This window comes from Acomys russatus, chromosome 9 (genome assembly GCF_903995435.1).
Source record: "Acomys russatus chromosome 9, mAcoRus1.1, whole genome shotgun sequence".
Lineage (NCBI taxonomy): Eukaryota > Metazoa > Chordata > Mammalia > Rodentia > Muridae > Acomys > Acomys russatus.
The window spans coordinates 9,221,345-9,237,373 of NC_067145.1; positions in this window are offsets into that span (position 1 = coordinate 9,221,345).

The window sequence follows — 16,029 nt, forward strand, 5'->3', positions numbered from 1 at the left end:
TGGTAAGATGCAGGTTTGGATGCATTTTTTCTTTTCACTCAGACTCATTCTCACTCACTACTACAAATCTTGCTTGTAGTCAAGAGGTGAGTTTATTTAAAATACCTTCTATTTAACTGGTTTGCTATCCTACTGTAGAACTTTAAAAGCCTACATATTACAAAGGCCAGGAATGGAGACATTTTGTGAAGTCACTGAAATTCCTTTCATTCTCTATAATCACTGAAAACACGTGAGAAAGAAAACACTTCCTGAAATTAATAGTAATAATCATCAGATCCTGATTAATATCTTTTTGTAACAATACTTCAATTTGGATAAAGCTTCTACAACTCATTTTATAGTTCAGGACATCAGTTGGGGTCTTTAATCACAAACAATAAAAGCAGAGTATTAATTTATCTTAAAAGAAATTTAATAATGGTCTAGGTAACTCATAGACTTTCTGAGAGAGTTTTAAATAAAAGTCATTGTAGAGGCATCATTCTAGAAATGTGCACCAAAGTATAGCAGGAACCTTGTGGTGATTGTGAGTGAGAAATGTCCCCGACAGGGTCAAGTATTTCAACATTTGGTCCCCAGTTGGCAGTTGTGGAGCTTTGGAAGTACATCCTTGCTAGAGAAAGTAAATCATGGGGCCAGGCAGATTAGCTTGCCCCTAGTTGGAGTTTGGGAAATTCCAGTTTATACTTTCTGTTTCCTGGGTGTGAATGGAGATGTGATTTCTCATCTTTCTCCTCAGGTGCCCTCCTCCAAGCCTCTACCACCATTGTGGACTCTCTGTCTGGAACCATAAGTCAAGGCAAATACTTTCTGTCATATATCATTTTTGATCAGGACATTTTTGTCATAGCAACCAAAAGTAACTAATACAGATGTTTCCCCACAAATGACACCTCTTATAACATGGCATTGTAAATGGAAGGCTAACCTCCTGCTATTTTTTCCTTTGGAAGAGTATCTGCTTTGTCTGTCCCAGGTTGAATGAGTAACTTCAACTTATTCATACTTTTTCCCCCCATCACTAGGTTGTCACTGAGTTTAAACCACACAGAAATAGTACTGAATAGATTTTCTGAATAAACCATTATCTGGAAAATCTACATCAGTGCAAGATTGAAATTAGTGCCTTTACTATTATGGATCTTTTGAAAAAGGTGTGGGATCTCAAATCAAGAGGAAACACAAGAAAAGAGTAAGGCAGAGAGAAGTAGGAGAAACTTAAAAGAAACTTAGTGGGTTTAGCTCTATCAGCAATTAGATCTGGGACTATGGGAAGTAGAATTAATTTCCCTGACTTATAGTTTTCTAAGTGAAAGGCAGATGGGATCCCAATTTGTAAATGCCTCTGAGTGTCACTGTCTTTTCATATATTGCAGTAAATTTCAAATGAGAATTATTATTCCCACTTCTAGGCAAGAAATAGGGGTGCTGTTAAATTATAACTTATAAATAGCTTGTTCTCAACGCTAGGCCTATCTTAATTAAAACTCTAAGAACTTTTTCATACTATCTATTAATCTAAATATCATTCAGCTCAGACACTTGATGTAATCCTGACAGGTTGGGGAGTACCTTTTTCACTGATGACATTTTCTTCAGTTTTTACCTGTCTCTTTCCCTATGCTCTGTGCTTATTCACTTTTCTGGGTATTTCTGAGTTCAGTAAATGTGCTCCATGGTCCACCTCTGCTTTTTGCACACATCCTCTAGGACTCTCTCCTAATCTCCGTGTCCTTTTCCCTATGTTTAAAATAGGATCTGACTACCTAATGGAAGCAGGATAAGATCATCAAATGCATGCTTTGTATTAAGGACAGAATTATACCATAAAAGAAAATTGTATTACAAAATGAGCTCCTTTTTTCACTGACCTCATTATCCTGGTAAACTACCCTGCTTTTCCCTTGTCCTCAGCTGTGAAGGGACAGGCCATATTTCATAGGTTGCTTCAGCTAAAAATCTTGCTGGGTCCATCTGTTATGTAGAATCATTTCCATCAAGAAATCTAAAATTCTACAGCTGGAAGGGACTCAAAGATCACCTAATCACACTAGGTTATTTTAGAATTTAGAAATTGGGTCTCTGTGAGAATAAGTGTGTTCCCTAAGGTTACTGAGGAACAAAATTCATAACTGCCCAGCGAAGGGGGCGGGGCAGCTTTGAATGAGGATCTTTGGCTCAAACTCTCAGGACCGAATCAATTATTTAGCTAGAAAGTTGTGTGACTGGCTCTATGTGCTTCCTGAGGGATACATGGCTGAAGCTGTATGTCCTAGTGGATGGTTGCTTTACATGTGGGCCTGCTTTGTAAAGCAGTGATCATGTATCCTGTGGTTACCACAGGATGCTCTGAATGTAGCATGGTACCGGTAAATCAGGGTACCAGACTTCATTTGCATGAGTAAATGAGTGTATGAATCCTGATTTGTACTTCTTAAAATACTGTTTAGAGAGAATATTAGTGCATTAGGTTTATGTAAGTTCTCAATGAATCATTATAAAATAAGGAGGCTCTTCTTATTACACAATGAGTGGTATTAATAAAGATCTACATAGTGGATGGTGATGTAAATAAGCAACCAAGTTTCCACTGTTATTGGCACACTGTGTGCTCTATGCTTTCCTTGTGCTCCTAATGATAAGCAGGGCCAACCATTGTACCAATAAAACTTCCCTGCCGATCGTTTCCTGGATATTTGCAGCAAACCTACAAAGTTTTACCTAGACCTGGAGTCCTTCTTTACTTTGACAAAATAGGTTTTGGAAAAAACTGAAGTCTATTTCCCCGCACACCCAAATGATACATAAGCACCAGCTGTTACCGTGGAACGAAGGGATTTGCACATACTTACATAGGCTCCTGGTATCTGCAAAATTTCAAGCCATGCATTTGGCCTATTGACAAAGAACTATGTCCTGGTGCAGTGGAATTAGCAGTATAGATCTAGACAGTCAATGTTATACCTGCTTTTCATATTTATATTAATGAAAGGTAAAATGTGTTTCTAACAAAATCCTAGTAAAATTAGCCATAATGTTTTACTGCAGGAGACTGGCCTATGATTGGCTTTTCCCTACAGCTCTTAAACAGACTTTGGTAGCTGCAGTGAGATTTTTTTGTATTACACTATTTTAAAGACATTGTGAAGCAAAGTTGGTGGTTTGTGAATCACTAATTTCGTTATAAGCTGAAATGTTAACATGACCATTTACAAAGCTTCACACAGATCTTTTGACATTGCTTTCAGATAGAATTTCCACTTGAGACTTTCAAATCTTTGCCTATGAGTGCATTTAGAGAACAGCTGAGGTCAAGAATAAGCAAATCTTACACAAGCATAGTCTGTCAAAACCCAGGGCATCTGGAATCCTTATCTAAGTACCTGGATGCCTACTGCTACTTGGCCTACTTTATTTTTATTTATTTATTTATTTTTTACTTCTCTGTATAAAACAAATGGCATTTGTTTCAGTGATATAAAAAGGAAACAGGATATAAAGCCTTTAATTTGTTCAGAAATGCCTTAAAGTCATTAATAAATCCATTCAAAATGTCAAAGTTTATTAAGAGTGTACAACCCTGTGCAGGTAATTTAGGAGGTAACTACACATGTGGACCAGTCTCATTAGATTGGCATTTGAGTGAATGAGGACACATGATAGTTTCTGTCAAACAGAATGTCTCACAGAATTCATAAAATCTGCATTAGCTTAGCCAAATTCAATTAGGATCATGTGGTATTGATTGGGGTATGAAAATAGTTTCTTAACAACACGAGCATTTCCTCCCAAGCACTTACTTATCTGTAACTGATTTTTTTTTACAATGGGCACACTTATACTTTAGGTACATTGGTTATGAATATTGTCTGGTTCTTTGTAATTATCTTTTGTTCATAAGAAATGTATAACTGTTGAGATTTTGCTTCAGTGCTAGGAGGAACCTGGCTTTTGGAGTATGAGGTTGGCATTGAGTAGAAAGGAGCTTAAATCACACTAAGGTAGGTCAGAGGGACCATATTACATTTGCTTAGCTTCAGTGTGGCAAAAGTCCTAGAAGCTGAAGCCTCTGGAAAGATAATCTTGGATTTCTCTTCATTCTTTGAGCAGCACAATGAGCTGCTTTCTTCCCCAGAAACACACTTCTGATCATACCCCTCTGCAGTAGCACTGACATAAATAGCAAAGACACACCATGAATCTTGGCCAACAGTGACCTGCCTCAATTTCAAATGACCTTACTGCATAGAGGAGCTTAAGATTGCCCTGAGTCTGATGAAACCAGGAAAGAATGACCGGTCAAATGTCCAAGTTGCTGTGCCTTTGAAGGGCTGACAGTGCCCTTTTGGCTTGGGTGTGTCATTACTAGAGCAATTCACCACTGCTCAGAGTCTGTCTGCTGCTGTTTGTATCATGGAGGTGCTCTTAGACATGGGATTCAACCACAAAGCTATTTTGAAAAAAAAATATTAAGGTTGTCAATGGACACAGCATTTGATCTTTTAGAATTTCATCTCCTATACAGAATCTTTGATATATTCAAATTGATCATTCTCCATTGAATAGGAAGAGTGTTTTAAGATGAACAAGTATGTGACAGTTAATCTTATGTTTCACCTTTGTAGAGTTAAAGGATGATTAGACACCAAGCAAACACTATTTCTGGGTGTGTCTCTGAAGTTATTTCCTTAAGAAAATAGCTTTTGAAATCACTACATGGTCTCTTAGTAATGTGAGTGGCCTTTACCCAATTTGCTGAGGGATCAACTGGAGTCCAGGTCTAAGAAAGGAAGGATGCTTTCTCATTGCACTAGACAGCCATCCAACCTTAGGCACTGGGGTTTCTGATTGTTCCGCTTTCAGACTGTAAGCCTTCCATGACTTCCTCTCTTGGTTCTCAGGTCTTTTCTTAGTTTTCTAGCGTATATATGGGAGATTGTGGAATGAACAAGAATGGCCCCAAACATTTAAGCTCATATTTGAATGCTTAGGCATCAGAGAGTAGTACTATTTGAGAGCGATTAGGAAGTATGGCCTTGTGAAAGTAGGTGTAGCCTTATTGGAGAAAGTACGCCACTGGGGATAGGTTTTGAGATAGCAAAAGACCAAGTTGGTCCTAGTGGCTCTTCCTTACTACTGCCTCCAGATTCAGATATAAAACTCTCAGCTACTTCTTCACCACCATTTCTGCCTATACGCTGCCATGCTCTTGGTGATGATGATAATGGATCAAACCTTCGAAACTGTAAGCCAGCCCCAATTAAATGCTTTCTTTTATAAGAGTTGCCATGGTCATGGTATCTCTTTACAGCACCAGAAGACCATAGACCAAGAGAGAAGTTGGTACAAGGAGTAGGGTTTTGCTATGATAAGCCTGATCATACTTTTATTTGGAGGAATATGGAAGATTTTTGGGACTCTGAACTAGAAAGCAGTTGCACGCTTGAAGTGAGGCTTAATACCCAATCCCACTAAGAACATGGAAGGTAGTGACACTGAAGGTGATTTGGAATGTGAGGACCAAGATCAAGAGGCTAAAGAGCAGGAGAATATTAATAAGTGGCCTAGAGACTATCTTTGTAATATTTTGATGAAGAATGTGGCTGCTTTCTTTCTTCAACAAAAGGAGAAAAAGAGCACCAGAAGTAGAAAGAAGCTAAGTTTGCTTGAGAACTTTAAGAAAGCTCCTTTAAAAATTTCTTTTAGGGTCCCGCTCAAACTAAGGCACCAGCCAAGGACAATACAGGAGGTAAACTTTAAACCCCTTCCCAGATCTAGCCAATGGTCAGAACATTCTCCACAGTTGAGTGGAGAGTGTGATATGACTTTCTCACGTACTCTGGTGCCTTACATTTGACCATGTCCCCTGGAGGGGGAGACCTGGTGGCACTCAGAGGAAGGACAGCAGGTAGCCAAGAAGAGACTTGATACCCTATGAGCATATACAGGGGAAGGTAATCCCCCCCAGGAACAGTCATAGGGGAGGGGAATAATGGGAAAAAGGGGGGGTGGGGAATGGGAGGATACAAGGATGGGATAAGCATTGAGATGTAACAAGAATAAATTAATTTAAAAAATAAAATTAAAAAAAAATAAAATAAAAATTTCTTTTAAGTTTAAAGAAAAGTTTGATACTAAATGCAATAACAGGAATTATCATCACCTCAGGGCAAGACCCCACCCAGCTAAGCTTCCCACTGGTGAAAAGTAAACAGAAAAACTTAAGCAGGGAACCCTCTAAGTCAGAAAGCTGGTGAAAATGTCCTTGAGTCAGGGACCAGGTTCCAGCCTTAGTAAGCAGAAAAATGTGGCAACTTTGACCACATGCTTCTAGCATTACAGTCAAGGGTACAAAAAAGGAATTGTGGCCTTATGTGACTAAGGAAAGTAGCCGAGTCCAGGCATGTGTCAGGAGTGTCCCGGCATGGAGGCCCAAAGAGGCCATTTTGTGAAGCTCTGAAGGTGAAGCCTGGATTTCATTGGAGACACAAAGGTGTTAAAGATGCCGGAACCATGGAATATTTCATTCCCAGAATGCACATGAGCTAGGCCACAGTTGCTTGTGCTTCCAGCTCCATGGGACCAAATTCCTTCTTTTGGCCCTCATGAATACCTGCATAAAAGTGGAATCCACTTACAGAAAAAAATATGTAAAAATAAATCTTGAAAAAAAATCAGTGCATTTATATATTTACAAATTGATAGAAAACTGAAGAAAAAGCCCCAAAGTCTTGGTACAATTAGCTCTTTCTTGAAATTTTAAATCTATAAGTACTTTGGAACAGAATATATTTTATGAGGTTATTATCTGTGATATATCTTATTACGTTTAAAGATAAAAGTCAGAGTAGTATTGATCTTAATCCCCTTTGAGAGAAAAAACCCTGTTGGCCATATTTTCCCCTGAAAACTCAAAAAGTAGACTGAACCAGTTTTTTAAAAATTAAAATAATGTGTTTAGTAATGTTTTAAAGATACCCTTTTTGACACATGTGAGCTTGTCAGATGGTTGGCAGACATGACACCTGAGAGGTTGCTTAATTGAATCAGTACCTATTTACTTTCAGTACTGCTATTTTCTATAAAGTATGCCAGTGTGTATGACACTTAGTATATTGTAACATTCCTCAGTTCTGAGATAACCTCTAATCAATGGTTACTATGAGTATCTTTACTACTTAGTAACGATTTAATAAAAAATAAAATCTATTATTAATAAACACCCCTCTTCTGCTTCCAGCCCCCCGTATCCCTTCATCTAAGCTTTTTCATTGATCTTAACCATCAGCATGTGTGGAGCATGCATGAGCAATGCATTATGACCTTCAGAGTGTTATGGCCTACATGTGTTTATAGAGCACATATCATGGGGATACTTTTGTACCCCACTATCTCTAAAATATATCCCATATAATATAGTACATGCCATGAATAATTAATATATTTTTGGCATTCAAATACATTCAAAGCCAGAAGGACAGACCTTATCAATATGATAGTACCCTATGCATATTTCTACAAATGAAGCAGAGCATTTCAATTTAGTGAGGAGACTGGCGGTTTGAATGAGTCAGTCTACATGTGCATGCACACATGCTGAGGTATATCAAGCTAATGAAATATTGGCCATCTCTATTCAATGAGTCCAAGTTCTTTCAAATATTTACTGAATGCCAGGCACTCCTGTGGTGCTAGGGAGACGGCATTGTACAAAACAGACAAGGTCTCTGCCTGCATGGTGCTTACATAAGCCCAGCAGGGGAGTACGGAATAGGATAAATAAATACAAATAATATTGTGGATGTTGATGAGTGCTAAAAATGAGTAAGTGGAGGATGTGATGGAGAATGACAAGGGAACTTGCTTTAGATAGAAGGACCGGCAGGGTGTAAAGTGATGGCAGAGATACAGCCTCTGCCCTCAAATTGCTAGGAGCCCAGCGGGTGGCTGGGATGTGTATTCTGAGAGCCATTACTCACTCATGTGCTATTTCGCAGACTTCTGCCAAATCCCCACTCTTGCAAGAGAGATGTTAATAGGTATTTTATGAAAACAATCAAAAGTTCTGTTGTTAAATGTATCTGGAAAGCATTGGAGAGCAATGCGGATTCTCGTGGAGATTTATAGCGCTGGGGAACACAGTTCACCCGAGGTGCTGGGAAGTCTTACAGTAATAATATATATATATATATGTATGTATATAAATTTGCTTAATGCTATGTTTCAAAAATATTTTTGACCTTGGATTCTGACTCAATCCAGTAAGTGCCTTAGAATATAATGAATTTTAATGCTATCAAGGAGATAAAGGTGTCTAAGTATCACGAGGCTTAGCAGCCTAGACGAGACAACGCAGTTTGTGAATGGAAATACAGTTCCAGGAGATTCAGAGATTATTGTTCTTTGATCATCGCCTTCACCGTCCAGTGAATTCTTAGAAATATATTTTTATTGGTCATGTATTTTTTGAATAGGTATAAATCTAGTTGTTAGTTAATCATATGAACATATATAAAATGTTTACCTCATGAAAATGGAAAACGGTTTTGTTTCTGTTTTGGTTCCCGTTGCTGTAATTTCCTACCCCTTACAGCAAGTCTACAGAGGGACTCTGCCCCAGTTCCCTGCGATCGACCCCTCTTTCTTTTTCTGTCTCTCCTACTATCCTTTAGGGTTTGCGCCCTTTCCTTTGTCCCTGGAGTTGTTCTCAGGTGAGGATCCTTGGATTTCGGAATCACAGTACTTCTAGCATAGAGCACATGCCTAAAACAAAGGAAACTGGTTTCTCAGCTTTAGATGTGAGAGTTTTTCCTCAAGGTGTCAGAACATTTGGTTTCTTGGGGGAGGTTCCTCTCATCCAAGCTTCCTGACCATGTCTTCACGCTCTAGAGCAGTGGTTCTCAATCTTCTTAAAGTTGAAACTCTATTTATGTATTTATTTTATTTTTTTGAAACTCTTTAAAACAGTGTTGTGCTGACCTCTGACCATAATGCCTAACTGTAATCATGATACTGTTATGAGCCAAAATGTAAATATTTTTGAAGATAGAGATCTGCCAAAGGGTCACCACCCACAAGTTGAGAATCACTGTCCTACAGGGCGGTAGGTGGGGCCAAAGTGAGCACTGCTATCTCAGCTTATAGCGTTGTTAAAGTAACTTTTATTTGTCTGATGTAACTGTTGTCTTGAAGGCTTACTGCCTCTGTCTGCTAACCTAGTCCTAGTCCCGGAAGCTTCTAGACTCCATACAATCTAATCTAGGCCTAGAATGTTTTCAGGCACTGAGACTTACTGATGAATAACTCACCCTTTCTAGCTCTTTTTGAACTCTGGCTTGCTGGTTTAACTCAGCTGTTCTGGCTTAAAACTCTTCTCCAAGCTGACTGATTCAAATTGGTTTCTCTCAGCTTCTGAGTGAATTGTTCTGCTTGGTCTTATACTAATTTTGACAATATGCTGTAATCTTCTGGCTCCTCATTCTCTGGCTCATTCGGACTTCACCTGTGTCTAGCTCATTATCTCTTCAACTTGTCTCTGTAAAACTCTTGTTATAAAATTGCCTCTTAACTCCACAAACTGAACTGCCACAAACTTGACTCCACTGTGCTGACACTCAATTCACTGACTCAACCCAACTGCCTAAACAGAACTGACTAGAACTCAGAGATCTGCATGCCTCTGTCTCTTAAGTGCTGAGATTAAAGGCATGCACCAAAAGGCCTGGACTGGACCTTAGGTTTTCCTTACCTGAAACTTGCTTTATATCAGGTTGGCCTTGAACTCAGAGGTCTGCCTGACTCTGTCTCCTGGGATCAAGGGTATGTTTATATTACAGCCAGGTCACACAGACCTAGCAGGTCTTTGGATGTGATCTCTTGCCAGAGCATCCAGGTTCTGAATTAAAGTTCCTCTACATAAAGTCACTAATCCTGTCACAAGAGCTCTACCCTCATGGTTACCACCTACAATCCCCAAGTCCAAATACTGTAACTGTTTCCTATGGTTTTAATAAAGATATTTTGAGAACATAATCTAACTCATGCCAACAATATTGGTGGGAATATTTGAATTCATTTTCCCTTCAAGCATCCTGTAGCCAGAGATTGGTTAATGCCTGAGTTGCTAGTTGTCTTTCAGGACAATGAAATGAGGCCTGATTTGCACTTCATAGAAATAGGAAAAAATATAGAAGTGAGTTTGTGAGTGAGTATTTTCTAAATGTAGAGTTCCAACTAATGGCATGTCCATATACCTTGGTAGTGTGTCATGGTAGGAGGGAACAGCTTGTCTTTGAATATGTTATTGTGGAGAATGCAATGGCACAGGAAGGGGATGGATCTAGAAAAGGAGAGCGGAAGTCAGGCTTCATATTACATTCCTTACTGGGAAAATGTGGAGAAGAATCTTCCTGAGACCAGGGTTTCATGTGTTTTGAAGACTGGCTACTGACCCACAGAATCTGAGTGTGCTTCCTCCAAGCTTTGTGCTGACATACACTTCTCATTGCTGAGACAGTACGTTTAGACATTTTGCTGAGTAATTTATGATGGGTCTGTTATAAAAGAGCCAGAAGGAAGTGTGTGTGCCCGTGATTCCTGACCACCGCATCTGCTTCCTTCCATGTGAAGACTGTAAGGGCGCCTTTACCACACACTGTGCCTGCTACTGCCTTGCTCTCTGATGTAAAAGATTCTAGAGATATGAAAAAAATTTGCATTACTTATCAATTAATCAGCCTTATAGATTTTGCTAAAGAAACACAAACATACTAGGCCATGTGGTTTTATTCTCTAGTTAAACAATGTAGAATGGAAGATAGTAATAGTAGGGGCATTTTTCCATTCATAATTAAGCAATTGTATCTATTTTAAATTCTAGTTTATGTATTTAATAACAAACTCAGAAGTTGGTTTAGAATATTTCTTGAATGACAGGTTTTATGTATATTATATGCTTTTTAAAACATGCTAAGAACCTGTAAAATCACCTTTCACTCAGATTTGTATGTCAAATGTATACAGTATTTTATGTTTGCCAATTACCTGTCTAATATAATCTTCTTTAAAAAAAACACATCATTATGAATCTTATCCTTGGCATGGCAACTATATTAAAAATCACTTTTGAGATGTGAATTAAACTCATCCCAAACTCTGCTAGCAAGACAAATATTTATTGAAATCAGATCTCTCTATTATTGTCAAAACCAGCACTGTCATGTTTTTGGGTTCTCAGGATTGTAACTTTTGAAAACAGTGACTTCCAGCTTTTGCAGATGCCTTGTCCATCATATGCCTGGATCATCTCTGAAGGAAACTGTCACCACCTTTTATGTCAGATGCTGAGACTGTTACCACCAACTCCCTTAGTTAGCACAAATCTTCAGCATCTAACAGCACTTGTTCCATTGTAGACACTTTACAAATACTTACTATTGATTATTGAATTGCTCTGTTAATTAAATGATTCCTGAAGGGATCAAAATTAACTTCTGACTCAATCTATAGATTTTTGACTTCCTGAAAAAAATTTCCCTATGGAACTGTGACAAGAAAATATCACTTTCTTATTTGAGGGGGACTTTCTATCTGTCAAATTCTTGTAAATCTGGTTTTTCGCTTAAAGATTTTCAAATATTGTACACACACACACACTCACATATGCGTACAATCACAAACATATACACATACCCACTAACATCTATACAATAAAATACGCACAAAATACACACATGTACACACAATTACACACACATGTACACCTACACATGATCACAAACATACAGATACACTCACACATACACACTCACATACACATGCTCTCCCACAAATCCAGATATGTATAATTACACATACACACATGTACATATACACCCATAAATAATCACAAAAATACACATGCACTCACATAACACACTCTCACACATCCACATGTATGCACAAATACAGACACATACACACAAATTCACACACATGCACACTCACAACATACACATATACACACACATAAACACACACATCATCTTTATTTTCTACAGCAGTAAAATTAGTAGCTTTCAAGCTACTAGAAAGAGAATGCTACTGATGGAACTTTCAGCTGGCCAGTGATTAATATGTAACAGCGGGAATATTACTTTACCATTTTGCCAATCAGCAAACAGCTTGAAAATAGTAAAAAATGCGTTCATTTACTTTTCACAGTGATGGTGTGGAGATTGAAGGGGAAATGTTTTCTGTGGATTGGATCTGTGTGATTCAAAACTGCCACGGCAGTGTAGCTACCTCATGGAACTATTTTAGGCCCGAAATACTTCAGCTCACTCCTTAGCTACCTAATATCCTTTACACTGTAAAAAGCTATGCTGACTTTGCTGCCAATGTAAAGAAACTGTGAAAGTTCTTACATTTAACACCATCACTGTCTCTACAGACAAGGACTTCCTATATAAGCTGTATGGGGTATCATCAGCCCTATGGGAGACCAAAAACATCATCACACAAAGAGACAGAAATACCTGCCATTTCACTTTTGGCAGGAAAGGACAAGGCTAGAGTGTCCCTTCTGGCTACCAATGTACAGTGTCCTGCCATAGGGCATGCCTGTGTCCAGTCAAGAGCCAGTTCATTTGGAAAGCCAGTTCTTTGAAGTTTTTCCTCCTACACAGTAAAGAAATGTGCTAATGTCACAGTGGAGGAAGGATAAGAACTCCTACTGGAATCTAAGTAAAAAGAACCAGAAATGTCCCAAGGGAACCTAAAGATAAAACCTCATTGACAGAGCAGAACTAGGAAATGCAAGATTCTCAACAACGGTGGCGAGTTTGAGGTCGTATATACATCTCCCCAAACTTAGTTTTATAGATGCTGGTTAAAGAAATACTGCTAAATCAGGGACAAAGGAGTTTATTAGTTAGTGCACAGCACAGGAGACACCACTAGCTACATGTTTCCACCCCCTCCTATGGCCAGAGACCCCCACAGAGAAAATGACGAAGATATAGGCAGAATCCCTGAACACGCTGAGTTTATGTCACAGCTGAAGAGCCCTGATTGCAAGAAAAGCCCTGGCTTATGAAGGGAGGCAAGCAAAGCTGGCTAACTTTTGTCCTAATGAAGATGCTATTTTTATTATCTTAGTCAGGAAACAAATCTGCCCTCATTTGTGAATGGAGGGACTTCTTCTTACAGGGCTGCTTGCTCACTGTACAGAGATCCCTGGAGAAACAATCCAGACAGAGGAAGAAGAGGCACCACTGTCTTTGTACTGACTGTGTATGCACAGAACTGTGAGACACTCAGAGAACTGTCTCCTAAAAAAAAAAATGGGAGTTGCTTAGCTTCATCTTCACTCTGTCCAGATGCCAATAACAGAGTCTTTCTGCAGAGGGGCACTTCTCCCTCTCTGTTGGATGTGCTTTGCTATCTGTCTATAACTCAGTAATGTGCCCTGCATGACATACCCATTTTGTATAAATGCCTTTAAACAGTTAATCAAAGGTCTTGCTTTCTTCAGCCTATAAAAGTCACTATTTTCCTCTCAGGATTTCTGTTCTGCTTGGCTATCAATCACTCAGTGGGGAACTTTGCAAAGGTAGCATATCAGATAAATTCATTAGCCAATTTAATCCACTTATGTATACAGTAGGAATTGTAGGTGATGTTTTATTAGATTTCCAGCCAAGTGAAACAATTTAATGATAAATTACATTGGTCATTTAATTCGGATTTTTGTATTTACATTTTAAAAATCACTTTCATTATGAGTTTGGTTGACTGATCATGTGTGTATATATTTGTGCATGTGACGAATACGTGTGAATGTGCAGAGTCTCTCTATGAGGTCAAGGGAGATTCTCAGCCTTCTGAGTTGAGTCTTGAAATTACAGATGTGCATTCCCAGGCCTGGTGGCTCGTTACAAACAATCATCTCCAGTTCCACTGACCACTCTGTCATCGGTCCTCCTTCAAGGAGTTTTGTAGCATCTTCCTGGAGTATTATTTGAAAGACCCATCCCTAACCAATAAGCTATTTGTGATTGATACTTCCTGAGAAAGAGAAAATCAGTCCTCTCCAATAGATTCTTATAATCTCTATCAGCCACACTCCAGGCCAAGTGTAGGAGTAATTGGACAAAACAAAATGAGCTTCATATTTTTATACAGTTTTAAAATATATTTATTGTTGTTGGTTCTTTGATATAGATGGATGAGAGATGGATGAGAGAGAGAGAGAGTGAGTGAGAAAGAGAGAGAGAGAGAGAGAGAGAGAGAGAGAGAGAGAGAGAGAGAGAGAGAGAGAGAGAGAGAGAGAAGACATATAAAAGTTGATGAAGTTGGATGGATACGGAGCTGCAGTGCATTAGAGAGGACCGAGGTGATGGGAAAATATCATCAGAATAGATTATATAGAACATACTTTAAAAAGTTTCTAAATTAAGCAGAATTAAGAGACAACTTGGATTGGACATGGGCATGTCATAACTATAATTTCATAGTTGTTAAATATTGTTTATGATTTAAGATAAAAATCTAAAATAAAGAGCTTAGTAATACTCCATTCACTATATATAATTTTAACTTGGAAAATAACACAGCTTAGGGGAAATTGTGGGACTTATTTTTCACTCGGAGCACTTTTGATGTTCCAGGGAAAAGCACCCAGTCCAGGCAATATTAGGACAAATAAAAAATATATAAAAGGGCTGATAATCCTCAAAGAGGGTCTATGGCATCATCAGGAACAGCCACATGAGAGGAGAACACTGTGAGGGAAGAGGAGGCCTCAACTCACACGGGCTCACAGGAGAGTTTGCACCTCAGGGAGTCTTGAAACTGACTCAAAGTGGAAGAGAGCAAGAGAGAGACTGAAGGGAAATTTCATATTTTGGCAAAGTTTTGAAGGTAAGTGCCAAGTTTTAGAGATTTTAATCAGAGAGATTTCTAGATGCTAATTTTCAATTCAGTCATGACTAGCAAGCCCACACACACAAATCTTTTAAAATTGTTAGTTTCCCTCTTTCACTCTGCCTATTTGGTGAGTGGAGAAAATGGAGATAAGTAGTAGTTTGCAACAAGTTCCACATCTAACCAGATTGGTGATCTCTGACAAATCTATTCATCTCTTTTTGCATTTGCTTCCTAAAGAAAAACATGAGTTTTATGCAGTTACATCAGCAATTTAGAGATATAACCAATGGCCTAATTATCTATCTCTCATGAAGTTTTCAATGACCTAAAACAACAAACAATCTCACCAAAAGAAAAATTTTTAAGAATTAACAATATGTGTGGGCTACAAAGTGAAAACGTAAAACAATTTTCTGTAACTCAGATTATATTTAGCCTACTTGTTTGTGGCTATGTTGTAAAATATGCTGTAGTCGAAGAGAGTTTTCTTTGTACATTTTTAAGGTTATGGCTTCATTGCTTGAAATTAAAAATACTCTGGTGCTGATTCTAATTTGTACTTGTTTATGTCTTGAATGTGTCTGTTTAAGTCCTGAAACCCCCAGCTCTAAGAACATTTGGAAATGATTTTAATAGTTTGTTAGAAAATTAAACACAAAACTATTATATGACTCAGGAATTTCACTTGAGTGTGTATCCAATCAGTTTTATGCAGAGATGCAAGTGTTTGTGTTCCTGTTTTCTATCAACATTAGTCATAGTAATTAAAAGATAGAAACAACACAGATGAATGAGAAAGCAAATTATGTAATATAGACTCTATGGAATAGTACTCAGCCACAAAAGAATTTGTAAAATTTGATAACTAATATGCATGGATAGAATTGGATCACCCCTTAGTGAAATAAGCCAATCCAGGAAAGAAATCCTATGTTTCCATTTATATGAAATGTCTACATAGCAAAATTCATAGACTGAGAGTGAAAAATATGCTACCTGGAGATAGAAGAAGAAGGATGGGGGAAGTTACAGTTTGATGAATAAAGTTTTTTTTTTAAATTGGGAAAGATGAAAAGTTATTGATATAGATAATAGTGACGGGCAACATTATGAACGCAT